The 8,234-nt window shown below is 33.4% G+C and overlaps 1 pseudogene; it reads left to right on the top strand.

Annotated features, from left to right (window-relative positions):
- The first annotated feature begins 2,083 nt into the window (after positions 1-2,083).
- LOC116743377 lies at positions 2,084-2,175 on the top strand (annotated as a pseudogene).
- The last annotated feature ends 6,059 nt before the right edge of the window (positions 2,176-8,234 follow it).

The following is an 8,234-nucleotide window of genomic DNA, read 5'->3' as shown; positions in this document are numbered from 1 at the left end:
GAGATTGTGCTGATTAGATCTAATGAGCAAGAAGTAGCAACTACTCTAGACTTAATGTATTTGCATGTCAAAAACTGAGAAATCAATTCCACAAAAACTCAGTAGACTTCCACTTCAGTAAAATGTCCAGGGATCCTGTGGTGTAAGGCATTTCAAGACACCTGTTCTAAAGTGCAGGATAAGTTGTCACATCTGTCCCCTCCTGTAACCAAAAAAAGAGGCTCCATGTCTAGTGGGCATCTTTGGATTTTGGAGGCAATATATCCCCCACTTGGGTGTGTTACAGTGGGCCATTTACCCAGTGACCTGAGGAATGTTAGTTTTGATTGGGGCCTAAAACAATAAAAGACTGTACAACAGGTCTAGGATGTCAAGACAGGTGCTCTGCCACGTGGGCCATAAGATCCAGGAGATACCAAAATTCAAATTACTAACATGTTTATAAGGAGGTGCTCATTCTCACTAAGGATTAAAGTAGTGTAAATAGAAAAGGAATAAGTTAAGAATTTATGAACACCAGATTGGCAAATGATAGAAAATCAGATAACACCAAGTTTTGATAAGTATATGGAGAAAAATGCATAGTGTGTAGTAAAGAGTGTAATTTAGATGATTAGCCATCATAGAGAGAATTTTGAAAGTAGTTATTAAAATTAGCTATACCTAGAACCTCTAACACCCCTATCACTAGTATCAGTCTGAAAAAAATATATATTTACACATTTATTGTCTCATTTTTTTCTGGTAGAGGGAGTTAGGGACAACCTAAGTTCTCATCACTAGAGAACAAAAGCAAATGTGAAATATGCAGTGTTAAGAGCATGAACTCAATGTACTCTCAGAAGTACCAATAGATCTTATAGAATATACTGTTGAGAATAATAGATAAGAAAAATAATGAGCTCTCAGCAGGATATCATTTCTGTAAATCAAAAATACAGAGACAAAGGAACATGTTATATTTCAGAATAATGTATGTATCTAAAGGTATATATCAAACACATTCAAAGGGTGTTTGTGTGAGGGAGGGGAATACAAATATGGTTGGGGAATATGGATGAGAAGGAAATAAGAAAAATTAAAATAAAACTAATGATAATTAATAGCTGATAGTAGTGTGCAACAATCTGAAGAATTGACCAACTTAAATGTCTAATAATTTAAATGAGAGAGTGAGAAAGCAAGAGATACAAACTACTGTTAGGAATTTTAAAATTAATAGCATATTTATATGTTTAGCAATGTATATTAACATTTTAAATGCATACAATTTACTCAACAACATATTTACAGCTACTTATTATAAGAGAATTAGGCTGTGGCCAAAGTTGTGTTATATGACATTTATCCTGAAAAGTGAAAAGAAACCTAAAACATACACTAATATGGGATTATTTAATTACAGGAGTGGTTAAATAAAATATAAAAGACATATTGAAAGCAAAACTTACAGATTGTGGAGATACTGAGCAAAACAAACATGGGTTTTATTTTTATGTTAAAAAACTGATTACAAACTAGAATATACAGAACATATACAAATGTATGTAATATACATAAGGAGTGACCGAATATGTAGAAGCAAAATTCTGATAGTTGTTTTATCTTAATTATGAAAACTAAACAAACATCCATTAATGACTCAATAAAAAAGACAATTATTCAATTAAAAAAATACAACTCTGATATATATCTTTCATCAAAAACTAGTAATTATTTAAGATATAAGTAGCTATGATATCTATATTTTTATAACAATTATTGAACTTTATTACTTCCATATTATTATTATTACTGTGAACTTCAGACATGTAACTTTTCAGTGGCTTATTAAATACTTACCACATTGTTATGTAATGTTGATACAAGGGAAAAAAGGTATTTCTACCTTAGAGAAACCCATGGTAGAGACATGTATTTGTAAATAGATAAATTAGTACTAAAAGACAAAGACTCAACAAAGAAATATCGTCTAAGTGTTTCTGAATCCTGGAGATGTATTATTATGTCCTATGTGCCCTTACTTATGAGGCAAAATAATATGGAAACAGAATAATCTGAGAGAATAATCTGAGAATGATGCTTGCTTTGACAGCACATATACTAAAATTAGAATCATACAGAGAAGATTAGCCTGGATCCTGTGCAAGGGTTCTTGAAGTGTTCCATATTAAAAAAAAAATAATAATAATCTGAGAATGGTTAAGGCTGAATCTGAAATAAACCAACCTGGTTGTGCAATTGACTGGCCTCTTTAGGAATGGTCTTCCTTCAAGATCATGGTGTCCAAAGATATAGTTTGCTATACCTTAAACATAATAAAAGCAGTCACCTGTTGGAAAGTTTTAGTAAGTATATTTAGGTAGAAGTGACACCCAACCAGTTTCTAAAGCTCTTTGGAAAATCCCATGCCCTTGAGCGAGAGAGATCGAAAAGGCAAAGCTGGGTGTAAGAACCCAGCATGACTGAGCTACACGGTACAAGTTAGAATTCAAGAAGTCCCTCTACAATGGGGAAGAAGCACACAGAGTTGCTGAGTGTAACAGACTGAGGTTTAAGGCCCACTCACTGTAGCCAAAGCTTGTGTTGAGGTTGGCTTCAGTATGAAGAGTAAAGCTGGCAATTCAGATGTTATTAACACAAAGCAAAGAGCATCAATAAACATTTCTGAGAAAGGTGTTTAGTGAATGCTCTACTATATTCCACATTTCAAAAAAGTTCAAACCATAGTAGAACCAATGAATAATGCAATCAAAGAACATAAAGTTAATATAGTCTTTCATTTTTTCAACAGATTGACAGTATATAAGAATCACTTATCAAAGAGACTCCTCTGAAACAAATATGTATGAGTGAATTTTTGGAAACAAAATAAAACTTGTTTTTGTATTTTCTCAGAATAAAAGCCTGGCAGTTCATTTGGGCTATATTTTTTTATGACTATTTGCAAGTGGAGACAATATTTTTTTTTTGTGGACTATCTCATTTTTAGCTAACAGTCGTGTTAATAGAGTACTGCAAAACTGAGGTCCATACATCTAACTATTCTCAAATACATTTCTAGCCATAATCCTTCAAAACTCTTTATGAAACTCACCTCCTTCATTGAACCTCACTCCATTTGATAGTCAATGAAGTGGGTATTATCAAATTAAAATATATCAGCATGCATATAAACGTTAATTTGTTCTAATATGTGGTCTTCAGTAGGATTTCTAAGACTTTTGTTTGATTAGCTTTTAAAGTCTTTCAGCGTCTTAAGATTATTTTTATGGCTTATAATGTACCCTTAAAATATATTGATTCTTGTAATAATATAAGATCCATGTACTTCATTTATGCCAGCTTACAGATCACTCTCAAGTGCTTTGATTTTACGTTTTTCCCTGGCAGTTAATTTAAAGTTAGAACATTGGTCTTCCAAATCTGACGTTTGTGTGATTGGTGGATTGTACTGAAATTTTATTCTCCTTTATCTTGTTTTTGTGCTCACTGGCTCATCAGATCCTGTGCTGTCAAAAAAAGAGCATTAACAACTTCTCTACCTCTCTGTCTACAGTGTATCTTTTGCAAGAGTATTGCTGATCGGTTCATGAATAGTTCTTAGCTTGGCTATAGCCTTCAACTCACTATAACATTTATAGCCTTGAGGGAGCTATTTTTCTTTGCATTTCCTAATCTTGTGATTTATATACTAGTAAGCCCAAGGGCTACTTCTCATCCCTAAGGTGGCTACACACACTCTCTCTTTATTTTGTTGCCAAATCTGCCTTTTCCCTCTTTTAAAGTAACCATTACGTTCTATATTCTTTGAGAACTTTTTTTTCAAGACTGGCTCAATTTTTCTTGATGGCTCTAAAGAAAACCTATTACTAAGCTACTATTAAGTCCTGCTAGTATATATTCTGATCACTATGAAGAAGTAGCCAGGTGATGGTACTTTTATTTTTAAATATTTTTACAAATATTCTGGACTACTGAGAATCTCAGCCTTTAGTTTCTACCTGTTAATTTCTACTTCATTCAAGAAAATGTACATTTAAGAAAATTGAACATAAAAATATTACCTTGCTTTCTGGATTTAAATTTAAATACAGTGTTTACATTTTTAAACCTCACCTTGAACTAAGGTTTTGTTATCTCCTGTTCTTATTCATCACCTTTATCTATGAATGTCCTTCTACTCAACAATTGCATGACCTCCCCAAAACAAACAAACATATCATCTCAGAACAGTGAAGATCTTCTAGGCTCAAGTGGGTAACTTAGATTTATGCACACATAGACACACATTGCCACAAGAATGTACATTTGTGTGTATGTACTCACGTGTATACATACATTCATGTATATGCATGCATATATAATTAAATATTTATTTTCTTTATTATCTACATATGTTTATGAATATATGTGCATACAAATATATGTTTAATGCATGTGTATATTCATAAGTGTTTATCATGTATGTATGTGCCATTTCCTCTCCTATGTGACCATTCATACCATCACACCATACTACTTTTTCATTAACGTTCTTTGCTGAGAATGTCGTGTATTTTTTTAAGCTTTATTTAAGTATAATTGACAAAATAAATACTACATATATTTACAGTGCACAATGTGATGTTTGATATACATATACATTGCAAAATGACTAATACAATAAAATTAATTAACATATCCATCAACTCAAGTAGGTATCATTTGTGTGTGTGTGTGTGTGTTGATAACATTTACTATCTTACAACTTTTAAGTACAGTATTAATACAGTATTATTAACTATAGTCATCATACTGTACATTAAATCGCCAGAATTTATTCAGCTTGCATAACAGAAATGGCATCTTTTTAAACTGAGAACATTGAAGTAATCAGGAGAAAACTTCCACAATTTTCCACTTAATTTCATGGGTTTGTGTCCATACACTATACCTTCTCCTACTTAAATGGATTAAACTGTCCATGCTCCTAGCTAAGGACAGCTTCTGCAGTTCACATTGGGCCAATCTTTTCTGATCTACTCAAGGATAATATTCCAGCAAGTCTACCCTTTCTCTATTTCATCAAATTATCCCTTTCTCCTGAACCATTTATGTAAACTTGCAAACATCCTATATTTCAAAAATCTAAAACAAACCCAAACCTAATAAACCTTTTGACCATACTTTCCCCTCAGTTGAGATCTCGTTTCTCTTATTTTCTTCACAGAAAGTCTTCTGTTTTTTTATTCCACCTTGAACCCCCCACTCCAATAAGATATTTGCTCCCACTGCTCCAGTGAAACACTTGACTGGGGCTACTGGACTATAGAACTGCTAAATCTAATGGTCATTTCTCAGCATTCATCCTACTTGAAGAGTTGATGACTCCCTTGGCCTTTAAACACCTTTTCTTCCAAAATATCATAGGCTTTTGGGGATTTTGTTTTAGTTTTGTTTTTTCTTTTTCTTCTTCCTGTTTTACTTCTCTTTCTTAGTCTCAATTTTTGGTTCTTCCTCATTTCCCAATTCCCTAAAGTTGTATGTTTTAGTATTAGTATTAATAGAGTCTATCTGTTAGTATTAATAGAGTATTAATAGATGAGTCCTTAGAACTCTTGTCTTTTCTATCATCGTGTACTCTCTTTACATCCTAAAGCTTCCTAAGTTCATATTACAAGCTCAGACCTACAGTAGTCTACCACACAGGGATATCTAAATGATATCCAAGACATTAAACATCTCAAACTGAGCTCCTTATGTCTTCACTCAAGCCTGCTCTTCCTAAGTCAATATTCTCCCTTTTAGTAAAGAAAAACTTGAGATCCTCCAGTTTTTTAGTCATCTGACTCCTGTCTTCTGTTCACTGTTTTTTTTTTTTTTCGGTACGTGGGCCTCTCACTGTTGTGGCCTCTCCAGTTGTGGAGCACAGGCTCCGGATGCGCAGGCTCAGCGGCCATGGCTCACGGGCCCAGCCGCTCCGTGACATGTGGGATCTTCCCGGACCGGGGCACTAACCCGTGTCCCCTGCATCGGCAGGAGGACTCTCAACCACTGCGCCACCAGGGAAGCCCTTCTGCTCACTCTTAACATTTGGTTTATTAGCAAATCCTTGTGCCTCCTCTTTCCCTGTTTTGCCAACCCTTAGTGCTTCCTACCTGCTTAGCATGTAGGAATGCTTCTAAATGCTCTTCAGAGATTACCTCTCAATTAGTTACTATTATTATTATTCCTGTTTTTACAAAAGGGAGAAGTGTTAAACAAACAAAAAAATAGACCACTGTCTTTTATGTTTTAAGTAACTAACTGGATTTCAAATCTGTGCAAATGAACTCTAGAGGCTGGTCATCTGACCACTGTGCTATGCCACCAGAGTTAATCAGATTTTACTATTTCTCAGTGTTTCTACTACTTCAAACTGGATGTAGGGGTCTAAGCCATCATTGTTTCTCTTGTAAATTGTGCAAAACCTCCTGCCTTGGCTTGCTTGCTTTTACTATTTTCCCCATCTATCTGCCAGAGTGATCCTTTTAAAATATAATTCAGATCATGTCACTGCTGTGCTTAAAAGTTTCCAATGGCTCCCATCACACTCAGACAAAAAACCCATGAGTCCCTGTATGATCTACGCCCTGTTCTCTCTCTGACTTCACACTGTCCTTCCCAATCACTTCTCTACAGACCACTGGTCTCCTAATGCCTTCCCAAAGACACCTGCAATGTATCCACCATGTTGCCTCTTTCCTCAGAGTCTTGGCATAAGTTCTTCCTATTTTCTGGAATGAGCTTTTCCCAGTCAGTCTCATGCGTTATTCTCTCTCTTCCTTCAGCCCTTATCTGACTTTTACTTATATATTGAGGCTTCTCTTGGTATCAAATATTTCACCCTTTCCCCTTCCTAGTCTACTTCCCTGCCTTACTATTTTTTTCTTAGTTTTTATCACGAGCCAACATTTAATATATTTTGTGTGTATTGTTAGTCTTTTTGTCTCCCTGGCTAGAATGGAAGTCTATTTGTCTCCCTGGCAGGACTTTTTGTATTTTTTGGTTTACTATAGTATCTCCAGGACCCAAAAGATTGCTTGGAATGTTTTTTATGCATAATAAATATTTGTTGAATAAAAATTAACAAGCATTTATTCCATCATCTTGACTCAAAATTTCAAGATTATGATTATATTTTTTCCCAAAGAGACCTATTAATTCTCAGGTTATAATGTCTAGAAATGCTATGAGATTCCTTCTTACAATTCTGGTATTGGTCAGTATGTTTCTGATTAAATTTGAGACTCTTACTATACTTTTATTTTTATTTCTTCTCATTTTGTCTATGTTTTATAGGGCCATCATCATTATAGTTTTAAAAGAAAGATGCATTTTGCTATAATTCCCTTCCAAAATCTGTGTTTATGAATCATTAATAAATTAAACAAAACATTTCTATTTGTAAATCAAAGCCAATATCTGGTTCTTATTTCAAATTTCCAGCTTCACCTTTCACTAGCTTTCTCCTTAAACCATACATTAGTATCAAAGAAACCACCATCTGTTTCTCATACATAACATTTATTTAAATATATTTTCCTTAGTCTTCTCTAAAACAAGATTTGATTGATTTCATTACGTCTACCTCCAGTAGTTTCTTTCTATCAGTTCCTTTTCCTTCTTCTTATCTCTCCTTTAATGAATCCTTATTTGAGATCCAAAAATTGAAATCTCTTTCATATACACTTGTAGCATTTTATCTTCATACTCGTAACTAGATATTGTGTTGTAAGTTTTAAAATCTGTCCCTTCCATGAAACTGTATGCTCTGTGAGAGCAAGGACTGTGTCTTAACTACTGCTGCTAGTCTGAGACATAGCATATAGTGTGTGTATATATATATATATATATATATATATATACATATATATGTATACACATACATACGTATATATACCTTTTATATATATATATTTTTTGGACAGTTGGAAGATTGTATGAATGTACCATCTATTTTGTTGGCCAACAGAAATCCTATTAATTCCTTTAATGAATTTATCCATCTTTCTAATTTTGCAAGATTTAAATCCAAAGGAAACCTACTTTATAAAATAAATTTGAATAACATTTATTTTTAACAAATTATTTACTCACAATAAAGAAAAATGAAGTCACAGACATGTTAAATGCTTATATCATTAACCAAAATTGAGTATTATTCAAATATAACATTTTTACTAATTTTCTGAAACCAAAGTAGATAAGAT

The sequence above is a fragment of the Phocoena sinus genome, chromosome 18, assembly GCF_008692025.1.
Source record: "Phocoena sinus isolate mPhoSin1 chromosome 18, mPhoSin1.pri, whole genome shotgun sequence".
Classification (NCBI taxonomy): Eukaryota; Metazoa; Chordata; class Mammalia; order Artiodactyla; family Phocoenidae; genus Phocoena; species Phocoena sinus.
Note: the sequence above shows the minus strand (reverse complement) of the source record. Positions and strands in the feature narration are given on the sequence as shown.